Source organism: Pongo pygmaeus, chromosome 11 (genome assembly GCF_028885625.2).
Source record: "Pongo pygmaeus isolate AG05252 chromosome 11, NHGRI_mPonPyg2-v2.0_pri, whole genome shotgun sequence".
Lineage (NCBI taxonomy): Eukaryota > Metazoa > Chordata > Mammalia > Primates > Hominidae > Pongo > Pongo pygmaeus.
In genome coordinates, this window is record NC_072384.2 from 59,067,542 (window position 1) to 59,093,539 (window position 25,998).

General features: G+C 37.3%; 2 protein-coding genes across 49 annotated transcripts in view; one reads left to right on the forward strand and one right to left on the reverse strand.

Annotated features, from left to right (window-relative positions):
- The window catches only part of BAZ2B (bromodomain adjacent to zinc finger domain 2B), a 396,738-nt gene that overhangs the window by 255,118 nt on the left and 115,622 nt on the right, over positions 1-25,998 (reverse strand). The gene's annotated exons all lie outside the window — the stretch shown is intronic.
- LOC134737729 (uncharacterized) overlaps positions 1-25,998 on the forward strand; it is a 52,223-nt gene that overhangs the window by 3,553 nt on the left and 22,672 nt on the right. The window lies entirely within an intron of this gene.

A 25,998-nucleotide genomic window follows, 5' to 3' on the forward strand; every position in this document is an offset into this window, starting at 1 on the left:
ATAGAAGATACTGATATATGCTCAAACTAATTAATCAGATTCAATTAGTAGCTAAAGTGAAAATAACACTTCTGAGTTTCCTAATTGTGATTCTTAAGAGCTGAATTTACAACAATAATACTGGGAGAAGAGGACAAGGTCATGAAAAGTTGTCAAACTTAATCACTTGAATATCTAAATTTGATTAGGTATAAATTTTAATTCACTACTATCTTAGTACATGAGTTTTATTATACTATTTACAAGTTTTCCCTCATATTAGGGTTTTCGTGACACTAGATTACTTGAAATGATCTTTTTTTTCTATTTATTGATGCACTGGCAGCATTTACTAAATAACAGTTAATAGATGTGATCCATTCCATAACAAATTATGCCTTGACTTACAATTTCAACATATATCTCTATTATAAATGAAACATAAGCATTACATATTTACACCACTCAGCGTTGTTCTCAAAACAACCAAAAAAGATTTAAATGAAAAATAGATTATTGTTCTCAAACTGCTAGTGAATTAAACAAGCATAAAAGACAGAATTAATCAAAGAGAATGGCTACCCACAGTCTCTGAAAAAATTATGACATGAGCTATTTAAGATGACACAATGATTGTTTGGGGAGCAATTCAAAGAATATCAACTTTTGCAACACGTGCAGATTCTGTTCTTCCTTTTCTTATCATATCTAGGCAAGACAGGCAAAAAATTTTTAATAAAAATAAGAAACAAATTTAATGCTAAACTTCTATAATTACCCAACTCCCCAGCAAGTTTTCTAATATTAAGCAGAAAAAGTATAAAAAGATACAAATATAATATTTGCATTTTTTTAAAAGTTGGTAGATTTAGGATTTTACAAAGTAACATATAAGATATTTAAACTTTAAAAATGTACTTTTTAGATTCAAAATTCAAAAATGATTTCACTTTTCTAACTTTTTTCTTGTCATAGTATTTCAAAAATGTAGCCAGATGCGGTAGCACACACCTGTAATCCCAGCACCTTAGGAGGCTGAGGTGATAGGAATGCTTGAGCCCAGGAGTTTGAGACAGCAGTGAGCTATGACCACCCCAGTGCACTCCAGCCTGGTTGACAGAGCAAGAGCCTGTCTCATAAAAAAAAAAAGTACATAAATGAAAATTAGGTCATTTTCAGCAGTTAATTCACCTGTGAGATCATTTTTATTGTTGTCTACCTTAATTCAAGTAAGCCAGGTCAATAGATTAAAATACAAAAAAAAATCCATGATGAAATAAGTCTGTGCACAGTCTCTGATACATAGTACGTTTTCAATATACATGTGTTAAACTAAGTTGTATATATTATCTATGCCTCACCTTCCTCTGAGGTACAATACCAGTGTAAGGAGAATAAAGATTCTTATCTATGGTTTAAAACTTAAAACTTAGAATGCTCTTACTTAGAAACCAATTTCACTTTAGAAAACAGAATTTCATTAAATTTTTTTTTTTTTTTTTTGGAGACAGAGTCTGTGGCCCAGGCTGGGGTGCAGTGGTGCAATTTCAGCTCACTGCAATCTCTACTTCCTGGGTTCAAGAGATTCTCTTGCCTCAGCCTCCCGAGTAGTTGGGACTACAGGTGCACGCCACCATGCCTGGCTAATTTTTGTATTTTTAGTAGAGACAAGGTTTCACTGTTGGCCAGGCTGGTCTCGAACTCCTGACCTCGTGATCTGCCCACCTCGGCCTCCCAAAGTGCTAGGATTACAGGCGTGAGCCACTGCACCCAGCCTCCTGACAGTATTTTTAATAGGATTTCACAATATAGAAGAAGACAGGATATAAAAAGTGTAAGTAATACTCAATTAGAAAATCTTTCCTATATATCACCCTGAGAAGACAGTGACCTCACCTTGACTGACCTTTTCCTGCCATTTATATCCCAGCACATTTTCCACCCTTTCTCTGTCTCTGTCTTATTTCCACTTGTCAAGCAAAAAGCAACCTTCTCCAGAAATACTTTTTAACCTCTGACCTCTCCCTTCCAACTCTAGTTGTACCTCATCGCACTCCCTGCAGGTTGGATAAGTATGGTAATCCTAATATTCCATAAGATGCTGTGCATATCTTTATCATTGAATAATTTATCCCCTATTGTTAGCATTTTCTTTTTTTGTTTTTTTGAGATGGAGACTCACTCTGTTGCCCAGGCTGGAGTGCAGCGGCCCAATCTCAGCTCACTGTAACCTCCTCCTCCTGGGTTCAAGAGATTTTCCTGCCTCACACTCCCAAGTAGCTGGGGTTACAGGTGCCTGCCACCATGCCTGACTAATTTTTGTATTTTTAATAGAGATGAGGTTTCACCATGTTGACTAGGCTGGTCTTGAATTCCTGACTGCAAGTGAACCGCCCACCTTGGCCTACCAAAGTGCTGGGATTATAGGCATGAGCCACCACGCTCAGCCAGGATTTTCTTTTTATCAATTTGTTTTCTGTCTTCAAATTTCATAAAAGCCAGGATTATGTCTGATACTGATGGGGTTCAGGAAATGCTCTCCCAAAAAACATGACACTGTGACATACTGAATATTTTAAGCTAAAGAAATCTGAGAAACAGCATGTGCGGGAAGCTTAGCCATGAATCTAGGATGTGTAGAAAGAAAGGCATTTTTTCTTCCCTATAATATGTAGTAGATGCTGTGGTGTAGTAATAAATATTTGATCTTTACCCCTAGTTACTGGTACAGAAACCTAAAAACTCTGGAATTTGCTGTCTCTTATGCTAAACAGATGACTTATGGGGTGGGGAGAGCTAGACAGCATCATCATGGGTCTGCTCTGCAGAAAAACCAACCACATGATTAGGGAGTTAGAGCTTTCAGCCCTACTCCCTGACCTCCAGAAGAGGGGAAAGGGGCTGAGTTCAATTGCTAATGGCCAATTGTCTTAGTCCCTATTCTGCTGCTATAACAGAATGGGTAGTTTATAAATACTAGCAGTTTATTTTGCTCACAGTTCTGGAGGCTGGGAAGCCCAAGAGCATGGCACTGACATCTTGTGATGGCCTCCATGCTCCATCATAACAGGACGGAAGGGCAAGGGAGTGCCCGAGATAAAGAGAGGATATCTGTCAAATCCATCTCTTGATCAGGAGCCTACTCCCAAGATAACAAACCCACTTCCCAGGTAAGTGCATTAATCCCTTCATAAGGGTGGAGCCCTTGTGGCCTAATCACATCTTCAAGGCTGCACCTCTTAATACTGTGACAATGGCAACATCAAGTTTCAACATGATTTTTGGAAGGGACATTCAAACCACAGCACCAGTTTTCATCAAGCATGCCTATGTAATTAAACCCCCATAAAAACCACTAAATTATGGGATTTGTAGAGTTTCCAAGTTGGTAAACAGATCCATGTGCTGAGAGGGTAGCACACCCTGACTCCACGGGGACAGAGGCTCCTATGCTCAGGATCCTATTACACATTGCCTTATATACCTCACCAACTGGATGCTCATTTGTTATCTGTTATAATAAACTGTAAGTATAGCACTTTCCTGAGCTCAATGAGTCATTCTAGCAAATAACTGAAACTGAAGGGGGTTGTGGGAACCTCTGATTAGTTTCAGCCTGTCAGAAATGTGAGTAACCGAGAGACCCTATTGGTGGCTGGCAACTGAAGTGGGGACAGTATTATGGGACTGAGACCTTAAACTGTGGGGTCTACAATAACTTTGAACAGTTACTGTCAGAATGGAATTAAATTGTTGAGACAAAGTTGGTGCTGAATAATTGGAGAATTTGTTTTTGGAAAAGCACACACAATACTCAATACATTTATTTTGGATAAATCAATAAATGAGCGAAAGTGAACAATAAATAAAAGATATATTAAACTACTCATATATTTTATTATTATTATGCATAGGCATGCTTTTAACACTTTTTAGAGCTAGATTTCTGCTGTTCTTGCAATTCATTTGTATTGAATTTTTCCATATAGATAGTGCTTGCTTTTATATTTTACAATTATTTTAACATAAGCACACGCTTTTAAACTATTATTTTCAAGTTTAAAAACACTTGAGCCAACATGCATTACCAAAACCAAAACAAAAACAAAAATCAGATTCTCCTTTATGAAAGACAGAGATTAGCAGGAATGTACCTGCCTCTCTCTTAATATTATTTATCCTAAGCAACATGAGAATGAGGATTGTGTTTAATTGGAATTTTCTTTTCCAGAGATTAACAGGGTGCTTAGAAGAACATGAGAAGTGCTCACTACCTGCTGGAAAATAAAAAGAAATATTATGAGGGCAAAATATCACAAAGAGGACCAGAAAGTGGGAAAGGAGATAGTTTTCTAGAAAACTGAAAAAGGACTAAAAAATTAGGGGTGGGGTATAACTAAATTGGGCCAAAGATTATAAGTGACCTTGAAGAAAGTAATTTCAGATAAAATAGCAAGAAAAGTTAAATTTTGGATTATTTTGGCCAGAATTGCCAAAATAATCTTGAAAAGGAAGAATAAAGTTGGAAGGTTCACACTTTCTGATTTCAATTTACTACAAAGCTACAGTAATCAAAGCAGAGTAGCATGGCTTAATGCTAGACCTTTAGATCAACAGAATAGAATTGAGATTCAAGAAACAAACCCTTGCTTACATGTATAGTCAAATGATATTTGACAAGGGTGTCAAAACAATTCAATAGGGAAAGAATATCTTTTCAACAAAAGGTGCTGGAACAACTGAATATCCACATGTAAAAGTAGGAAACTGGACCCCTACCTCACACCATACACAAAAAGGAACTAAGAATGAATCAATGACCCAAACATAAGAGCTAAAAACGTAAAATTCCTGGGAGAAAATAAAGGCGTAAATCTTCTTGACCTTGGATTAGGCAATGTTTACTTAGATATGGCATCAAAAGCACAAGCAATCAAAGGAAAAGTAGATAACGTGGACTTTTGTCCTTCAAAGGACACTATTAAGAAAGTGAAAAGACAACCTACAGAATGGGAGAAAATATTTGTATATCATATATCTGAAGACAGTTGTATCCAAAATATATTTTTAAAAAACTCTTATAACTACTCAATAATTAAAAACAACACAGCCAGGCACAGGTGGCTCACATCCATAATCCTAGCACTTTGGGAGGCCAAGGTAGGTAGATCGCTTGAGCCCAAGAGTTCAAGACCAGCCTGGGTAACACGGCAAAATCCCTTATCTACAAAAAAATATAAAAATTGGCTGGGCGTGTTGGCATGTGCCCATAGTCCCAGCTACTCGGGTGGCTGAGGGGGAAGATCCCTAGAGCCTGGGAGGTTGAGCCTACAGTGAGCCATGATGTGCCACTGCACTCTACCCAGGATGACACAGTGAGACCCAGACCCTGACAGATGGAGAGACTGACAGACACACACACACACACACACACACAGCACAATTTTAAAATGGGCAAAGGGTTTGAATAGACATTTTATCAAAAGAAGATACACAAATGGCCAATAAGCATAAGAAAAGATGCTCAATATCATTAGTCATCAGAGAAATGCAAATCAAAACCACAATGAGATGGCACTTCGCACTCACTAGAATGGCTAAAAAACAAACAAACAAACAAAACAAAACAAAAAAACCTAGTAAGTGTTTGTAAGGATGTGGGGAAACTGGAACCCTTACACAATGCCAGTGGGATTGCAAAACATTGCAGCCACTTTAGAAAACATTTTGGCAGTTCCTCAATAAGTTAAACAGAGTTATGTCACCCAGCAATTCCATTCCTAGTTATATACACAAGAGAACTACAAACATATGTCCATAAAAAAACCTACACGTATGTAGGTTTTGTACATGAATGTTCACAGCAGCATTATTCATAATTATTCAAGTGTTCATCAAATAATAAATGGATAAACAAAATATAACATACTCATACAATGAAATATTATTTGGTAAGAAAATGAAATGAGGGCTGGGCGCGGTGGCTCACGCTTGTAATCCTGGCACTTTGGGAGGCTGAGGCAGGTGGATCACGAGGCCAAAAGTTCGAGATCAGCCTAACCCCATCTCTACTAAAAATACAAAAATTAGCCGGGCATGGTGGCACGCGCCTGTAATCCCAGCTACTCAGGAAGCTGAGGCAGGAGAATTACTTGAATCCAGGAGGCGGAGGTTGCAGTGAGCCAAGATCCTACCACTGCATTCCAGCCTGGGTAACACAGCAAGACTCCATCTCAAAAAAAAAAAAGAAAAGAAAGAAAAAGAAAATAAAATGAAGTTGTAATACATGCTGCAACAGGGATGAACTTGGAAAGCATTATGTTACATGACACAAGCCAGTCACAAAAAACCATATATTGTATAATTCCACTTACACGCAATGTCCAGCATAGGCAAATCCATAGAGAGAGAAAGTAGGATAGGGGGTAATGGGAGTTGGGGGAACAGGAAATGGAGAATGACTCCACAGGGAGTCCTATGCTTCTGTGCTCAGTACCCTTTTGGACCTTCCCTCATACATACCAGGGTTACTCCAGCCTGGGCGACAGAGCAACACTCTGCCTCCCAAAGAAAAAAAACCATGCAAAAAGGGAGAGTAGATAGCCTGAAAGAGGTTAAAATATACTGGATAAAAAATAGAAGTGAAGTCAATTCAACAGGCATGTATCAAGTACTTACCATATTCTAGACACAGAGGTATACAGAGTTACATTAGGGATATAAAGGTAAATGGAGGAATTCATTAAGTTGAGAAGGCTTAACAAACCTTTGCCTCCAATCAAGCCAACACCCAAATGATCCAAATGAAATTATAACTGCTTTTAAGGTTGGACCACAGTATTTGCCACTACTTAATTATTGAACCTCTCTAAGATTCCTAACCTGTAAAGTGAGGAATGGAGACCCTAGATCACTCACTTCTAAAATTTGAAGAGTCAAAACAATGTTGGCAGACTAGAAATTGGAATAATAGGTCAAAATCCACAAAAAGCATGATTATATGTACTTCATTAACATGATTATAAAACTCTTGAAGTGATACTAGTATGTACTCAAGAATATCATTTTCAAAAGATAAAAATTTTAATATGATTGAATATGAAATCTCCAAAAATACACTCTTAGAAAATCTAAGAATCTATATGTTTTCCTTCATTCATTTTAGACTACATGAAGTTTGGAGGACAGAAAGCTCAATTCTACAAACAGCAGCCTAAAATGCTAGGACCAAAATTCACATACATTAGTAAAATATCTTTCCTTTAAGATTTAGAAACTTAAATAATTTCTGAGAAACAAACAGCTTCACAACATTACTAAGAATATAAATTAGCTCCACAATGTTATTTAAAAGGTCAACTAAACCTAACTGCTCTTACTAAGAATCAGTAAGGGAAATCTGAATTTGATTCCTAGATTTACTATACACTAGCTATGTAATCTTGGGCAAGTTACTTAGTCACATCTCAGTTTCCTCAACTGTAAGTAGAACAAATATACCCACCTAAAAGAATTCTTGTGAGGATTACACAAATAAATATATGGAAAGCTCTAACAGCATAACATCAATGTGGTCAAAAGATGTTGACAGATAATTTATAGAAAAAAATAAAAGAGATCAGTCTGGTCAACAAAGTGAGACCCCGTCTTTACAAAAAATAAAAAGGAACAAATAAATAAGAAAGAAATAAAGGTGACCAATACATGAAAATAAACTGAATCGTGCAGAGAAATGCAAATTTGAACAAATTTGAGTCATCATTATGCACCAATCAGATTATCAAAGGTTTAAAAAAAAAAAAAAGAACCCAGAATTAGTAGTTTTAGAGTGAGTGTAAATTGATACCACCACTCCGAAAGGCAGTTCAGTAATAAGTATAAAAGTTTTGGCTGGGCACAGTGGCTCACACCTGTAATCCCAGGACTTTGGGAGGCTGAGGCGGGTGGATCACGAGGTTGGGAGTTCGAGACCAGCCTTGCTAACATAGTGAAACCCCGTCTCTACTAAAAATACAAAAAATTAGCTGGGTGTGGTGACGAATGCCTGTAGTCCCAGCCACTTGGGAGGCTGAGGCAGGAGAATCGCTTGAACCCAGGAGGCAGAGGTTGCGGTGAGCCGAGATCACACCACTGCACTTCAGCCTGGGCTACAGAGTGAGACTGTGTCTCAAAAAAAAAAAAGGAAAGTGTGGCCAGGCACGGTGGCTCACACCTGTATTCTCAGCCCTTTGGGAGAAAAAGGCTGGAAGACTACTTGAGCCCAGGAGTTCAAGACCAGCCTGGGCAACACAGTGAGACCCTCATTTTTCCAAAAAATTTTAAAAATTAGTTGGGTGCAGTGGTGCATGCCTCTAGTCCCAGCTACTCGGAAGGCTGAGGCAGGAGGATCACTTGAACCCAGGGGGTCAAGGCCGCATTGAGCCATGATGGCACCACTGCACTCCATCCTAGGTGACAGAGTGAGATCCTATCTCTAAAACAAATTTACTTAAAAAATAACATGTTCCAAAACATATTATTGATTAAAAAGGAAAATTACAAACCAGTAGAGTATGACCTTATTTTATAAATGTGTGTGTATATTTATAGGGAAGAGCATTTACCACGTTAAAGAGGTTAGCTCCAAATAGTAGAATTTTAAGTAATTTAACTGTCTTTAAAAAATTCTTTCTGCATTAGTTACACTTTCTATAAGTATGCATTACCTTTATAATCAGAAAAAAACTATTTTGATTTCTTTAAATAAATTTGAAAAACAAAGAACTAAAAGAGGATACCAGTTCTTGGTCCAATGATTGTTTTCACTACACAAAATGATTTGCTTGATCCAAGCAAATGTTAAGTTAGGGAGGAAAAATACTTTAAATGTGCCCTAAGATTAGAGAAACCTGACAGCCTAGGGAAAGATGAAAAATAATAACAATTATGTGACAAGACTCAAGAATATCTCTATCTTAAAACATATCTGCTTTAGTTTAGATTGACCGAAGTCCTTTTATACACCACAAGAAATAAAACTAGGTACCTTAATGAGAAGGAGAAAGGCTAAAGAAATAGCTAAGAAACTTACTAAACACACTGAAACTTATCATACTGCTTTTCAAGCTATTCTTAAAGTAATTAAAAGAATTATTCAACATGAGAAAAGAACTGGTTCATTTATGTTAGAGGACTTAAGTAATTTAAAGAAAGCTACATCAAACTGTCTGAAACCTCACTTGTTTTCACTTGTCATTAATTACCTACCAAGATATCACCTGCTGACAAAAAGAAAAACCTAAAGACATACAAACTTTAACTTTCCCTAATATGAACACATGAAAACTGTTATTTTCCCTTACAAAAACTCTAGTGCTTAGCTTTCTTATTTGAATTCAGGAAAGAGTACTAAATGAAGACAAAAATTCAAAGCAAAAGGAACAACACTGAACAACAGCGTCAAGAAATAGACTCTGGTTTCAATTTTCCACTAACTCTTAATTTTATAAGTAAAACAAGAAGATTGACAAGAGCTTCAAATACTTTTAATGGAGGATCAGTGACACAATACACTCTTTGAAAAATTCACAGTTCAGGAAAAAAAGAAAAGTTCTATGGTAAAATAAGTTCAGAAAATTGTGCACACCCTTTGCCCTTTTTGGAGATCCATAATGCAGAAAAGAAAATACTTCTGTATAACCCAATGTTTCCCAAAATGAGAGACAAACAAAATGTCCCCCAACAAAGGAATGATTTAAAAATGCTTACATTAGACAGATCAACGAGACAAAAAGTTAACAAGGATATCCAGGAAGTGAACTCAGCTCTGCAGCAAGCAGACCTAATAGACATCTACAGAACTCTCTACCCCAAATCAACAGAATATACATTCTTCTCAGCAACACATCTCACTTATTCCAAAATTGACCACACAGTTGGAAGTAAAGCAGTCCTCAGCAAATGTAAAAGAACAGAAATTTTAACAACTGTCTCTAGGACCACAGTGCAATCAAACTAGGAATCATGATTAAGAAACTCACTCAAAACCGCTCAACTACATGGAAACTGAACAACCTGCTCCTGAATGACTACTGGGTACATAACTAAATGAAGGCAGAAATAAAGATGTTCTTTGAAACCAATGAGAACAAAGACACAACATACCACCACCTCTGGGACACATTCAAAGCAGTGTGGAGAGGGAAATTTATAGCACTAAGTACCCACGAGAAAGCCGGAAAGATCTAAAATTGACACCCTAACGTCACAATTAAAAGAACTACACAAGCAACAGCAAACAAATTCAAAAGCTAACAGAAGACAACAAATAACTAAGATCAGAGCAGAACTGAAGGAGACAGAGACACAAAAAAACCCTTCAAAAAATCAATGAATCCAGCAGCTGGTTTTTTGAAAACATCAACAAAACTGATAGATCGCTAGTAAGACTAATAAAGAAAAGAGAGAAGAATCAAATAGACGCAATAAAAAATGATAAAGTAGATATCACCACCGATTCCACAAAAATACAAACTACCATCAGAGAATACTATAAACACCTCTACGCAAATAAAAACAAGAAAATCTAGAAGAAATGGATAAATTCCTGGACACATACACCCTCCCAAGACTAAACCAGGAAGAAGTTGAATCCCTGAATAGATCAATAACAAGCTCTGAAATTGAGGCAATAATTAATAGCCTACCAACAAAAACAAGTCCAGGACCAGATGGATTCACAACCGAATTCTACCAGAGGTACAAAGAGGAGCTGGTACCATTCCTTCTGAAACTATTCCAATCAATAGAAAAAGACGGAATCCTCCCTAACTCATTTTAATGCCAGCATCATCCTGATACCAAAGCCTGGCAGAGACACAACAAAAAAAGAGAATTTTAGACCAATATCCCTGATGAACATAGATGCAAAAATCCTCAATAAAATACTGGCAAACTGAATCCAGCAGCAAAAGCTTATCCAACACGATCAAGTTGGCTTCATCCCTGGGATGCAAGGCTGGTTCAACATACACAAATCAATAAATGTAATCCATCATATAAACAGAACCAAAGACAAAAACCACATGATTATCTCAATAGATGCAGAAAAGGCCTTCAACAAAATTTAACAGCCCTTCATGCTAAAACCTCTCAATAAACTAGGTATTGATGGGATGTATCTCAAAATAATAAGAGCTATTTATGACAAACCCACAGCCAATATCATACTGAATGGGCAAAAACTGGAAGCATTCCCTTTGAAAACTGGCACAAGGCAGGGATGCCCTCTCTCACCACTCCTATTCAACATAGTGTTGGAAGTTCTGGCCAGGGCAATCAGGCAGGAGAAAGAAATTAAGGGTATTCAATTAGGAAAAGAGGAAGTCAAATTGTCCGTTTGCAGATGACATGATTTTATATTTAGAAAACCCCATCGTCTCAGCGCAAAATCTTCTTAAGCTGATAAGCAACTTCAGCAAAGTCTCAGGATACAAAATCAATGTGCAAAAATCACAAGCATTCCTATATACCAATAATAGAGAAACAGCCAGATCACGAGTGAACTCCCATTCACAATTGCTTCAAAGACAATAAAATACCTAGGAATCCAACTTACAAGAGATGTGAAGGACCTCTTCAAGGAGAACTACAAACCACTGCTCAACGAAATAAAGGATGACACAAACAAATGGAAGAACATTCCATGCTCATGGATAGGAAGAACCAATATCGTGAAAATGGCCATACTGCCCAAGGTAATTTATAGATTCAATGCCATCCCCATCAAGCTACCAATGACTTTCTTCACAGAATTGGAAAAAACTAAAGTTCATATGGAACCAAAAAAGAGCTCGCGTTGCCAAGACAATCCTAAGCCAAAAGAACAAAGCTGGAGGCATCACACTACCTGACTTCAAACTATACTGCAAGGCTACAGTAACCAAAACAGCATGGCTACAGTAACCAAAACAGACATAGAGACCAATGGAACAGAACAGAGCCCTCAGAAATAATACCACACATCTACAACCATCTGATCTTTGACAAACCTGACAAAAACAAGAAATGGGGAAAGGATCCCCTATTTAATAAATGGTGCTGGGAAAACTGGCTAGCCATATGTACAAAGCTGAAACTGGATCCCTTCCTCACACCTTATACAAAAATTAATTCAAGATGGATTAAAGACTTAAATGTCAGACCTAAAATCATAAAAACCCTAGAAGAAAACCTAGACCATACCATTCAGGACATAGGCATGGGCAAAGACTTCATGACTAAAACACCAAAAGCAATGGCAACAAAAGCCAAAACTGACAAATGGGATCTAATTAAACTAAAGAGCTTCTGCACAGCAAAAGAAACTACCATCAGACTGAACAGGCAACCTACAGAATGGGAGAAAATTTTTACAATCTACCCATCTGACAAAGGGCCAATATCCAGAATCTACAAAGAACTTAAACAAATTTACAAGAAAAAAAAAATCAAACAACCCCGTCAAAAAGTAGACAAAGGATATGAACAGACACTTCTCAAAAGAAGACATTTATTCAGCCAACAGACACATGAAAAAATGCTCATCATCACTGGCCATCAGAGAAATGCAAATCAAAACCACAATGAGATACCATCTCACACCAGTTAGAATGGTGATCATTAAAAAGTCAGGAAACAACAGGTGCTGGAGAGGATGTGGAGAAACAGGAACACTTTTACACTGTTGGTGGGACTGTAAACTAGTTCAACCATTGTGGAAGACAGTGTGGTGATTCCTCAAGGATCTAGAACTAGAAATACCACTTGACCCAGCTGTCCCATTACTGGGTATACACCCAAAGGATTAGAAATCATGCTGCTATAAAGACACATGCACATGTATGTTTACTGCAGCACTATTCACAATAGCAAAGAATTGGAAACAACCCAAATGTCCATCAATGATAGACTGGATAAAGAAAATGTGGCACATATACACCATGGAATACTATGCACCATAAAAAAGGATGAGTTCATGTCCTTTGTAGGGATATGGATGAAGCTGGAAACCATCATTCTCAGCAAACTATCGCAAGGACAGAAAACCAAACACCGCATGTTCTCACTCATAGGTGGGAATTGAACAATGAGAACACTTGGACACAGAGTCAGGAACATCACACACTGGGGCCTGTCGTGGGGTGGGGGGAGGGGGAGGGATAGCATTAGGAGATATACCTAATATAAATTACAAGTTAATGGGTGCAGCACACTAACATGGCACATGTGTACATATGTAACAAACCTGCACGTTGTGCACATGTACCCTAGAACTTCAAGTATAATAAAAAAAATGCTTACACATCACTGTATAATCCTTTTAAAGAAAACGTATTTATATATATTCACATGGCAGACTTCTGTGACATAGGTAGAATATATAATCAAACTGCAGAATAATGCATATTTAATTAGATTTTAACAAATAAGTATATATATTCATATGCATATTAAAAAGGTCTGAAAGAATGTACAGCAAACCATTTTAAAGTAACTCTGGAAGTTGCAATCAGCAGGGCCAAAGGGAATATATCTACTTTATGAATGGACAGATTTGAGTTTCTCCAGTAAGAATATATCGTTTTGTAATACAATAAGTAGCCAACAGAAAAGATAAATGCACTGGGTAAGTTCACATACTTTTTTTTGAGACTCTGTAGCTCAGGCTGGAGTGCAGTGTGCGATCACGGCTCACTGCAGCTTCAGCCTCCCAGGTTCAAGCTCAGCCTCCGGAGTAGCTGAGACAACAGGCCAGCACTACAACATCTAAATAATTTTTGTATTTTTTTAAAGAGATGGGGTCCCACTATGTTGCCCAGGCTGGTCTTGAACTCCTGGACTCCAGTGATCAGCCCACCTCAGCCTCCCAAAGTGCTGGGATTACAGGTGTAAGCCACTGGGCCTGGATGTTCATATTATTTAAAATAAATCTTTTCACAACAAAAATCTATTGGCTCTGTTATAAATATGAAATTTAACACATTTCTTCTAACACAATGTATCTCCAGGTTACTGAATTAAAGACTTCCTAAGATATTCACTGAGGCGTTACCTCAGTGTGTATAAAAATACACCCTGGGAACACTTAAATGCTTATAATAATCAATAGTTAAGTAAATGACTAAATATCAACCCAAGAGAATTTTTCAATTTGCTTATTTTGTTTATGAATTGCCTACAGTTTTATAAGGATTTTGAAAGCTAACTCAACAAAAAATGATGTGTATAATTATGTAGAATACATAGCAATACAAAATACTTATACATATAAGTAAAAAAAATTCCAATGCATATTTGTGTTATTTTACCTGTAAAAAATACGAAATACATTCTTTTTTCTTTTCTTTTTTTTTTTTTTGTTGAGATAGAGTTTCACTCTTGTTGCCCAGGCTGGAGTACAATGGCGCAATCTCAACTCACTGCAACCTCTGCCTCCCAGGTTCAAGTGATTCTTCTGCTTAAGCCTACCAAGTAACTGGGATTACAGACGCCCACCACCACACCCAGCTAATTTTTGTATTTTTAGTAAAGACAGGGTTTCGCCATATTGGCCAGGCTGGTCTAGAGCTCCTGAGCTCAGGTGATCTGCCTGCCTCAGCCTCCCAAAGTGCTGGGATTACAGGTGTGAGCCACCACATCCAGCCATGAAATATATTCTTTCATAAACTGAGCAAACATCATGCAAGTCATGTTATGTTTACCACTTATGAAACAGACTGCAGGAGTCACAGCACTTGCCAATCAAGAAGCTTACAGTCAAGTGGAACAAACATAAGTAAATCAATTATTATAGTACAATGGCATTCATGCATTCCATAAAAATGTATGTAGTGCCTACTGTGTAGCAGATATTGTCTAGATGTTACTCATTTGTGAACAAAAAGAAAAAAAATTCTTGCCTTCTTCATGGGGAGAGACAGATAACAAAAATATAAATAAAAAAACATATATAGCATATTTCAAGGCCATAAGTATATGGGGTGGAAATAAAGCAGAAAAAGAGAGAGTACAGGGCAGAGGGTTTGTGATTTTTGTTAGTGTTAAGGTAAAGAGTCATGTGGAAGTGTACATCTGAGCAATGGTTTGAAAGATGTTAAGAACAAGCCATAAGGTTATTTGAAGGAATAGCAAATACAAATAGCTTGAGGGAAGAATGTGTCTGATAAGTATACAAGAAACAACAAGAAGGTTAGTGTAGCTGGCCCAGAGTGAAGAAGAAGTGTATTAAGAAATAGGAGAGAGGTAAAATGCTGCGACGAAGATCATGTAGTGTAGGGTCTTGTAAAGACTCTTGCACTGTAAGATCATTGTAAAGTCATGGTGAGGTGTGAAGACAGGAGGGATGTAATCTGATTTAGGGGTTTTTTTTGAGACGGAGTCTTGCTTTATTGCCAGGCTGGAATGCAGTGGCATGATCTCGGCTCACTGCATCCTCCACGTCCCAGGTTCAAGCGATTCTCCTTACTCAGCCTCCCGAGTAGCTGGGACTACAAGCACGCACCACCACACCGGGCTAATTTTTGTATTTTTAGCAGAGACATGGTTTCACCATGTTGGCCAGGATGGTCTCCATCTCTTGACCTCATGATCCTCCCCACTCGGCCTCCCAAAGTGCTGGGATTACAGGTGTGAGCCACTGTGCCCAACCTGATTTAGGTTTTAAGAGGATCACTTTGGTTGCTATGTTGATAATAGACTCTTGGGAGTAGGAGCAGAAGCCATTTAGACGGCTACTACAAATATCCAAGAAATGATTGTAACCTGGGCCATAGAACAGTGAAGGTGATGAAAAGTGGTGAGAATTGGAATATATTTTCAAAGTAGAGTCAACACAATTTGTTGACGCCTTATAAGTGGGATATGAGAGGAGTTAAGATACAGAAAAGAAGAGTCACAAATGTAGACAAGAAAGGAGTCAAGGATGACAGGACATGGTTTAGATCTGGGTCCTCACCAAATCTCATGCTGAAATGTAATCTCCAGTATTAAAGATGGAGCCTGGTGGGAGGTGATTGGATCATAGGGGTGGATTTCTCATGAATGTCTTAGAACCATACCCTTGGTATTGTTCTTGCAATAGTGAGTTCTTGGGAGATCTAGTCATTTAAAAGTGTATAGCACCTGGCCACTCTCTCGCTTGCTCCTGCTTTCACCATGTGATGTGCCTTCTCCCCCTTTGCCTGCTGTCATGATTGGGAGCTTCCTGAAACCTCCCCGGAAGCAGATGCCACTATACTTCCTGTACAGCCTGCAGAACCATGAGCCAATTAAACCTCTTTTCTTATAAATTACCCAGTCTCAAGTATTTCTTTAAAACAGTGCAAGAACAGACTAATAAAATAGCGTTTTCTTGGTATATGCAATGAGAATGAGTTGTCACTAAGATGGGGAAGACTGTTATAGAGATAGGCTTGGAGTGGTAAAGTCAAACTTTTGACACTGAACATGTTAAATTTAAGATGCCTCGTCAGTGTGCAGGTAGAGAAGTCAAGAAGACAAGAAGACAACTGGCTGTAAGAGTGAAGTGGCTTGCTCCACTTTAAGGAATGTGATAGGAAACTTCTCTTTTAGGGATGTAGTCGCAAAGAACACAATGATTTACAATTAGGGGATCCATCTTCACAGATAAAATATTGTCTGGCCCTCAACAGAAACATAAAAAAATATGGCAAATGAATGTGAAAACTGTATTAAATGTTTACATTTATATGCATATGTATTTTTTATGATTTCCTGTTTTGACCTTTTTGATTAAATGAATAGCTATCAAATACAGTTGGATTGGATAAGAAGTCTGTTGCCGTAAATTTTGCAAATAATGGTTAAAAGCCATTTTTAAATATGTTAAGTATCCATACTAGAAATATTCTAAATATAATGGTTAACAGACTTCTATTTTCTCCTTAATTGTCTATTTCTGATACCCAGAATTATTTAATAAAATCAGTTAGGTATTTCCTACGTGTTAGTTTTATAACTCTAATATAGTGATGCCTTCATTCAATGACTAGGACTTTGTCCCTATGCTAAATGGCACCAGCCAGACTGCTTTCATGTTTTTCAGTTTCCTCTCTTATTAGAAGGCTTGTCAGCTGTGACCTGCTTGCTGCCTAAATGCTTACTTAAAGCTAATCTTTTCAACATTATTGGCTTAAATAAATGACTTTTTTCTTTACATGTCTACTTATGCCAAATTTTTGGCAAAAGTCACCTTTACATTGCTAACTCAGAAACTTTAAGTATGAGTAAGGCAGATTTCATACTCAGAATCTGAATGTACAAGTCAGTCATTTTATATGTGCTTAGAAGTAGATTATTGTTTTTACACTAATTATTTTACAACATCAGCTTTAACTTTAAAATTTCACATTAAACCTAAGAACCCATTGCTATTTACTATTAATTTATTGATAATCTATACATTGTGGTAATGATATTACAATTATAATTTTTTACATCTGACACAGCAAAAAAGAATTTGTGAGGATCTCAAGACTAAAAGTTATTACTTAACCCTTGAAAATGTCTGTTTTATTTTGTGATCCAAACAGTTTTGTTTTGATTTTTCGTAGGGAAAGTGCTAGGCTATATATACAAATCTGCTGAACAAAAATAAATAAATCATCTACACAGAATTCAGAATTTTTCTTATAAATTACTACTAACCTTGCTATCAAGCTACCTTAAAAGTGTTATCAATTTTCAGTTGAACCAGTTTATCAACTTCAGGCTTCTAAGTTTCTTACTGAAGAATAAAAAATTTAAGGAAGACCAATAATTATTACCTTTGTTCTGTATCCAAACATTACTGATATAAATGAATTATTTATCTTGAACATTAAAAGACTTAAATCCTAGCACTTTGGGAGGCTGAGGCAGGGGGACTGCTTGAGACTAGGAGTTCAAGAACAACCTGAGCAACAAAATGAGATCCTGTCCCTACTTAAAAATAATATAAAACATTTTTTAAAAACTAAAGAATAACTAAAAACATATTGAAAAATTAAAATTATTCCATATAGAATATACTTAGGCTTGCATAATATAAACTCTAAAACTAAAAAATAAATTGATGTATAAAAGCTAAAATTTAGATTTTCCACTAACAGTTTGATCCTACAAGATCTTACAAGTCTGAAGAGTTCACTACCTAAGAAATAACATTTCTCTCCTCCCTCAAGTACATCTTCCAGAATGCCAATAGACATACCTTCCTAAAACCTAAACCTCACTAAACCTAATCATGTCTCTTCTCCTTTTTAATAACTTAATGTAAAAATGGGGAAAAAAGCTTTAATAATATCCTATCACCTGCAACTTTTTTTTTTTTTTTTTTTTTTTTTTTTTTTTGAGATGGAGTATTGCTCTGTAGCCCAGGCTGGAGTGCAGTGGCACAATCCAGGCTCACTGCAAGCTCTACCTCCCGGGTTCACGCCATTCTCCTGCCTCAGCCTCCCGAGTAGCTGGGACTACAGGCGCCCGCCACCACGCCTGGCTAATTTTTTTTGTACTTTTAGTAGAGACAGGGTTTCACTGTGTTAGCCAGGACGGTCTCGATCTCCTGACCTCATGATCCACCCGCCTCGGCCTCCCAAAGTGCTGGGATTACAGGCATGAGCCACCACGCCCGACGCAACTTTCTTAATTGCCTATCTAAACCTCACCTTCCAATGTTATTTGCTAGCACTTCCTGCAATACCTGAACTTTAAGCCTGCCTGTCCTTTCCCACTTTTTACATCTGGACGTACTTCAATTCACTCATCAAAAATTCACTAAAATCTAAACTTTTTAACTAACTAATATTTACTGACTAAATTACCAAGTTTAAGGCCCAGTGCTGTGTTGTAAATATGTAACTCTTAAGATGCAGTCCTTGCCCTCAAAGTTTAACAATCTGGTGAAATTCTCCCTAAAACCTTACCCCTCTCAGAGCTACCTTTTACATTAAATCTAATTCTCCGGATGTACTTATCATACTATATAGTAATTATTTACATGACTGTTTTCCCCTACTAGTCTGTGAACACAAAGAAAAGTAACCGCGTTATTCATCTCTGTAGTTCTAGCACCTAGCAAAATGAATTACCAATAGTAGTTGCTCAATGCTGCAATGAATTGTATACAATATATCAAGAGCAAAAACAAAAAATAACAAAAAAAGGCCAGGAGCAGTGGGTAACGCCTGTAATACCAACACTTTGGGAGGCCAATGTGAGCGCACTGCTTGAGCCCTGGAGTGTTAAGATTAGCCTCGGCAACATAGTTGAGACCCGGTCTCTACTAAAAATTACACAAATTAGCCGAACACAGTGGCATGTGTCTGTAGTCCCAGCTACTCGGGAGGCTAAGGCAGAAGGATAGCTTGAGTCTAGAGATTGAGCTCACAATCTGCAGTGAGCTACGATTGTACCATTGCACTTCAGCGACTGTACCACTGCACTTCAGCCTGGGTGATAGACCAAGACCCTGGATCAAAAGAAAAAAAAAAAACCCTGCTTGCCAAATGAAACAAAATGTGACAACACCTTACCATTATATAACCATATTTAAATAAGCCTTCATTTTAATCTACAATATGATATATTTATGAATTAATGGTGAATCATCTCAGCCAACAATAACTCCAAAATAGGCTGGGTGTAGTGGTTCATGCCTGTAATCTCAACAGTTCGGGAGGCCGAGGTGAGAGAATCACTTGAACCCAGGAGTTGGAGGCTGCAGTGGGCTATGACTGGCCACTGCACTCCAGCCTAGGCAACAGAGTAAGATCTACACACACACACACACACACACACGCGTGCACGCACACACACACACACACACCCCTCTTAAATATGACCATAGCGCACACACACACACACGCGTGCACACACACACACACACACACACACCCCTCTTAAATATGACCATAGTCCATTATTTCCCCAATGAAGACAATTCTTCACTGGGGAGGGTCCATCCCAAACTTTGCAGATGTTTAGCACTGCTGGCCCTGCAGACTCAATGTCAATAGCTCGATTTAGTCATTATGACAAACCAAAACATACAACACATTGAAAATGCTCCCTAGGTGAATAAGCAGCCCCTGAGGTGAGAACCACTGCTTAGCTTTGTGGCTCTTTTTGACTTTAATTACAAATAAATCATATATTCCATAGAGAATACTCGCCATGCATCTCTAAAACAAAAACAAAATGTAAGTAAAATTAAAATTGTAGTATGAAATTATTTCCTCAAATACTGGGAACACATTTTATATAGTCAGCCACTCTACCTTAGGGAGATATACATAAGCAAAAAGACTAAAGGCAGGCTGAAGCAGTAAGGACCAGAAAGAAAATATGGCATCTAAAGTCTACATGCAGATGCCAGAATTAAACAAACTAATTTCTTCAAAAGTAGGATATTCAAGATGATCTTTTAAAATGTGGGAAGAAATCATAAAGAACCTAACTTTTATTAAGAGAACGAGAAAAATTTGCTAACTACTAATATTTAACACATGGATGAAGACTGCTGCCACTCATAGGATTGAATATTAGGCTTTTTATGGCAAGCTACCTGGCAGGAAGAGTGTGAATTCCACATTGTAGAGGAGCTCACAGTGGTATCCTTACTCACACTGCTCAGAATCATAATTTATGGGTCTATAATGAAGTAGATTTATAAATTATACCATTCTAAGCCAACTTTCATAAAAAATGAGGGGGCTTTAAAAAGATTCCTTCCAAAAAAAAAAATGGATTAAACATAATACTAGTTAATAGAATCACAAGAAATAACACAAAGTGCCAAAGCTGATGCTTTTGCTGCTAGTTATCAGCCACACTGTGAGGAAAAAATGATGATCTCAGCCAAAAAAAACTATAAATTTAAGAAGAAACTATTTGAGTTACAGTATTTATTATTGTTAACAATCGCCTTAGTTTCTAATTCACTTTGAGAAACGGGCTAATAAGAATATAAAGCATTCACAATTAGCAAAATATCTTACACTGTTTATATAATCTTTATCTCATCCTATTTCATTTATATTTATTAGTGTATATCTGACATAAAATACTAGAATATTAGTAAATGTATAATTAGTAAATGTATATTTACTAATTATATTAGTATATGTATATACTAATATAATATATTAGTATATACTAATATATTAGTATATACTAATATAATATATTAGTATATACTAATATATTAGTATATACTAATATAATATATTAGTAAATGTATATTAGTAAATGTATAATTAGTAAATGTATAATTTACTAGTAAATGTATAATTAGTAAATGTATAATCCATAAACAAATATACATATACTGGTGATCCATGCTCCAAAACATTTTTACTGATTGGAAACACAAAATAGTTCTAAGACCATCAATATATAAGACAGGAGTCTAAAATAATGTAGTCTAAGAAGAATGTCCCAAACCTTTAAGTCAACCAGATTTAAGGATACCCAGCAAGGCCGGGCCCAATGGTTCACGCCTGTGATCCCAGCACTTTAGCAGGCTGAGGCAGGCAGATCATTTGAGATTAGGAGTTTGAGACCAGCCTGGCCAATGTGGTGAAACCCCATCTCTACTAAAAATACAAAAATTAGCCAGGCATGCTGGCAAGCACCTGTGATCCCAGCTACTTGGGAGGCTGAGGCAGGAGAATTGCTTGAACCTGGGAGGCAGAGGCTGCAGTGAGCCAAGATCACACCACTGTACTCCAGCCTGAGCAACAAGAGCAAGACTCCATCTCAAAAAAAAAAAAAAAAACAAACAAAACAGCAAGAACTGGCTATTGTTAATCTTCCACTCAAAAAAAAAAAAAAAAAAAAAAAAAAGTAAAAACGCCTCAAAAATAGGCCAGGTGCAGTGGCTCACGCCTGTAATCCTAGCACTTTGGGAGGCCAAGGTGGGTGGATCACCTGTGGTCAGAAGTTCAAGGCCAGCCTGGCCAACATGGTAAAACCCCATCTCTACTAAAAATACAAAAAATTAGCCAGGCGTGGTGGTGGGCACCTATAATCCCAGCTACTAGAGAGGCTGAGGTAGGAGAATTGCTTGAACCCGGGGGGTGGAGGTTGCAGTGAGCCAAGATTGTGCCACTTCACTCCAGCCTGGGAGAAAGAACGAAACTCTGACTCAAAATAGATAAATAGATAAATAGATAAATAAATAAATAAATAAATAAGGGAATAGATTGGATATAAGAATTAAAAAATTTTAAGGCAACAAGCAGTGAAAAGACGCTTTAACTCGGGGTCCTAAAGCAAAATAATTCCAAAAAGGTGTGCTATTCCCTAATTGCAAAAATGGGGGTGGGGCACGGTGGAATGGAAAGAAGCAAATTTTTAGCAATCTCTGGTAGTTCTTCTATTTACAATCTGGACTTTATCAGATTTATTTACGTTTCAAGAGGAAAATAAAAAGTGTGAAACAGCACTTTTAAAAGGCTTCTAACTAGCCTTTAAAAATCATTTTTACATTTAAAATTTTTATTTTTTAAACATTTCTTGAGTTGATAAACATATAACATTAAATCTGCTTACATTTAATAGTATTTTAATGCATTCTTACCAGAGTATAAGATCTATGTCTCTGTTTCTAGGTTCACTTAAGTAGTATCTGTGAAAACATTTTGTCCACAGTGGGCTGACATGAAATAATATCAAATTTCATTGCCTAAAACTTTTGTAGATGTTACTACCTATGAATAAAAATCACATTATAAACATTTAAAAGTATAACCATTACACAGAAATGAACAGTTCTTTTCCAACTATTAAAAAAGCTCTTTCCTAAAAGCTTTCTAGGCAAATGAACAACTTTGAAGCAAATGAAAATTAAGTTTCAGACTTTTTTTTTCTGATCAACATGCTTCCATTACACACTTACTTCCATTAAAACAGGAGTTGTAATGGGACATGGCAACTACAGGTGAAGAGTTATCTCATTAATTTCAGTTGCTGGGTTTCTTGCCAGTTCCCCAGTCTACTTCTGTTTCTACGGCAACAAAGGTAGGATAAGGAAAACAGAAGGAACACTTTAAGATAACAGCTAAGTGGGGAAAGTCAAAGTATTGAATGGCATATACAGCAATTTAATTTTAAGAAAATCGAAAATATAAAAAGAAGGAAATTGCAGTTCATACAACCTTAAAAATACTCAAAGGGAGGACCTTGCCATTCCAATATTTTTTCCTTGATTGTTTTCACGAAAACATATTTAAATTTTACTGATAACTTTTCTAGAAATTTGATTCTACTCCTACTATGGGTGGCCCAAAACTCAAAAAACAAAAACCAGAAATCACCAAATGTCCAGATTCATTTTCCAGCAAAAATCACAGTACTTGAAGTAATGCTTTTTAAAAAATATTCTATCATATTTTGTGATCCTAGTTAGGAATTTACTTTAGACTCTTTCTTTAAAATAATTGATTCTAACATGGCCCTTTAAGCTAAGCAAAGCAGCTACATTCAAACTCAAGACGAGGCTAGGCAACAAGGCAAGACGCTTTCTCTACAAAAATTTTTAAAATTAGCCAGGCATGATGGTGGGTGCCTGTATTCCCAGCTACTCAGGAGGTTGAGGCGTGAGGATCTGTTGAGCCTGGGAGGTTGAGGCTGCAGTGAGTCACGTGTGCACCACCAAACTCCAGCCTGGGCAACAGAGTGAGACCCTGTCTCAAACAAACAAAAAAACAAAGAAAAAGAAAAAAAAAAGAAATAAACCCATCTGCTAATATGAATCTTTCATATAGATATACTACATATCAATAAATTACATACAATGTGTCTGGAATGGAAGTTTCTTCCGTAGATTTACTAAGTAATTCTGGGATCATGTTAAGTCTGTAAATATTCAGTATCATGAATTTTAATGTTTATTTATTTATTTATTTTTAGAGACAGGGTCTTGCTATATTGCCCAGGCTGGTCTTGAACTCCTAGGCTCAAGCCATTCTCCTGCCTCAGCTTCCCAGTGCTGGGATTACAGGCGTGAGCCACTGCACCTGGCCCAATATCATGACTTTAACAGATCTTTTAAACTGCTTGTTCTTTTTCAAGTTGCTCTATGTTCAAATTATCTTCTTTCCTCTTTCACAACATTCTCATTCTAAAAAGAGACTCTGTCTCTCTCTCAACTCTCATCTACTCACTTTGGTGGAAGCAAGCTGCCATGTCAGACACAGCACCATGAAAATGACCATGTGATCAAGAACTAAGGCCTCCCACCAACAGAACAGGGACAAGGAAAAAAGGTGTGCCAAGGACTATATGAGCTTGGAAGCAGATCTTCTAGCCCAAGTTGAGCCTTGCAATGACTGCTGCTCCAACTGACAGCGTGACAGCCACCTCTTGAGAGATCTTAAGCGAAAACCACCTAACTAAGCCACTACCAGATTCCTGAACTACAGAAACTCCAACAACAAATATGTTTTACCCTGTTAAGTTTTGAAATATTTGCTAAACAGAATTAGATAAATTGATAAAGTATCTTATTCATCTCTTTATTCCCTCTCACCCCAACACTGAGTTCCTTGCCTGGAGAAGATACTTAGTAAATAAATGATGAAGCAAAGCCTTAAGATTTGTGATACAGTTTGGCCAAAACTCATGCGAAATGGGCTTACTCTACTGCTAAGGGAAACAAAAATTTAAGCCCCCAACTCCATATGACAACTAAAGTAATAAAAAGAAAATACATGTTCACTTAATAAAACATATGATATGCTAATCTGTACCATCAGAGAACAAAGAGTATGTCCAAAATCTATATTTCCATCTTTAAATCTATCATTATTTTCCTCAGTGATCATGCAAACTTTGACCAAATCTCTGTATTTTATCTTTGTAGAATCTGGAATGTACTTCTATGTATTCCATCAGTTGAAATCTTACCCCTCTTAGGATAATGTTTCTGCGAGGAAAAATTATGGAAGACTTTAACAAAGGGAAAAAAAAGATTATGTCCTATCTAGGGCATCATACCAAGTTATCCGCCCCTTTCACTATCCTTTTTGTTTTGGGGGTTGTTTTTCGTGGTAAAATACACATACCAGTAGTCCCCACTTATCCACGTTTTCACTGTGAGGCTTCAGTTACGAGCAGTTGGCCAACGTCCAAAAATATTAAAAAGAAAATTTTAGGAATCAACAATTCACAAGTTTTAAATTGTATGCCATTTTGAGTAGCATGATGAAATTTCATGCCTTCCCCCTCCATCCTGCCTGGGACACAAATCATCCCTTTGTCCAGCATATCCACTCTATAAACGCTACCTGCCTGTTAGTCACCTAATAGTTGTCTAGTTATTAGATTGACAAAACATAGTCATCCACTGGGGGTTGGGCAGCATCCACTGAGTGTCTTGGAACATATCTCCTCGGGGACAAGGCAGGGACTACTGTAATATAAAATTTGCCATTTTTGCCAGTTTTTAAAAAAGCCTACATTCTCCTATCCAAGTACTAACCAGGCCTGTCCCTGCTTTGCTTTAGAAATTAGAGATTAGGCACATTCTTTAACCATTTTTAAGTGTACAATTAGCTGGCATTAAGTTCATTCATAACATTGTGCAACCTCCACCACTATCCATTTCCAGGCCTTTCAATTCTCTTTGAACTAAATTCTCAGACAATAAAAACACTGAACTTCTAATATACTGCATGTGCATTAAAAAACAAAAAGGCCGGGCGCGGTGGCTCACGCCTGTAATCCCAGCACTTTGGGAGGCCGAGGCAGGCGGCCTACTTTGTGGTCAGGAGATCGAGACCATCCTGGCTAACACGGTGAAACCTCGTCTCTACCAAAAATACAAAAAAATTAGCCAGGCGTGGCAGCGTGCGCCTGTAGTCCCAGCTACTGCGGAGGCTGAGGCAGGAGAATGGCATGAACCCAGGAGGCGGAGCTTGAAGTGAGCTGAGTTCGCACCACCACGCTCCAGCCTGGGCAACAGAGCGAGACTCCGTCTCAAAAAAAAAAAAAAGTAATTAG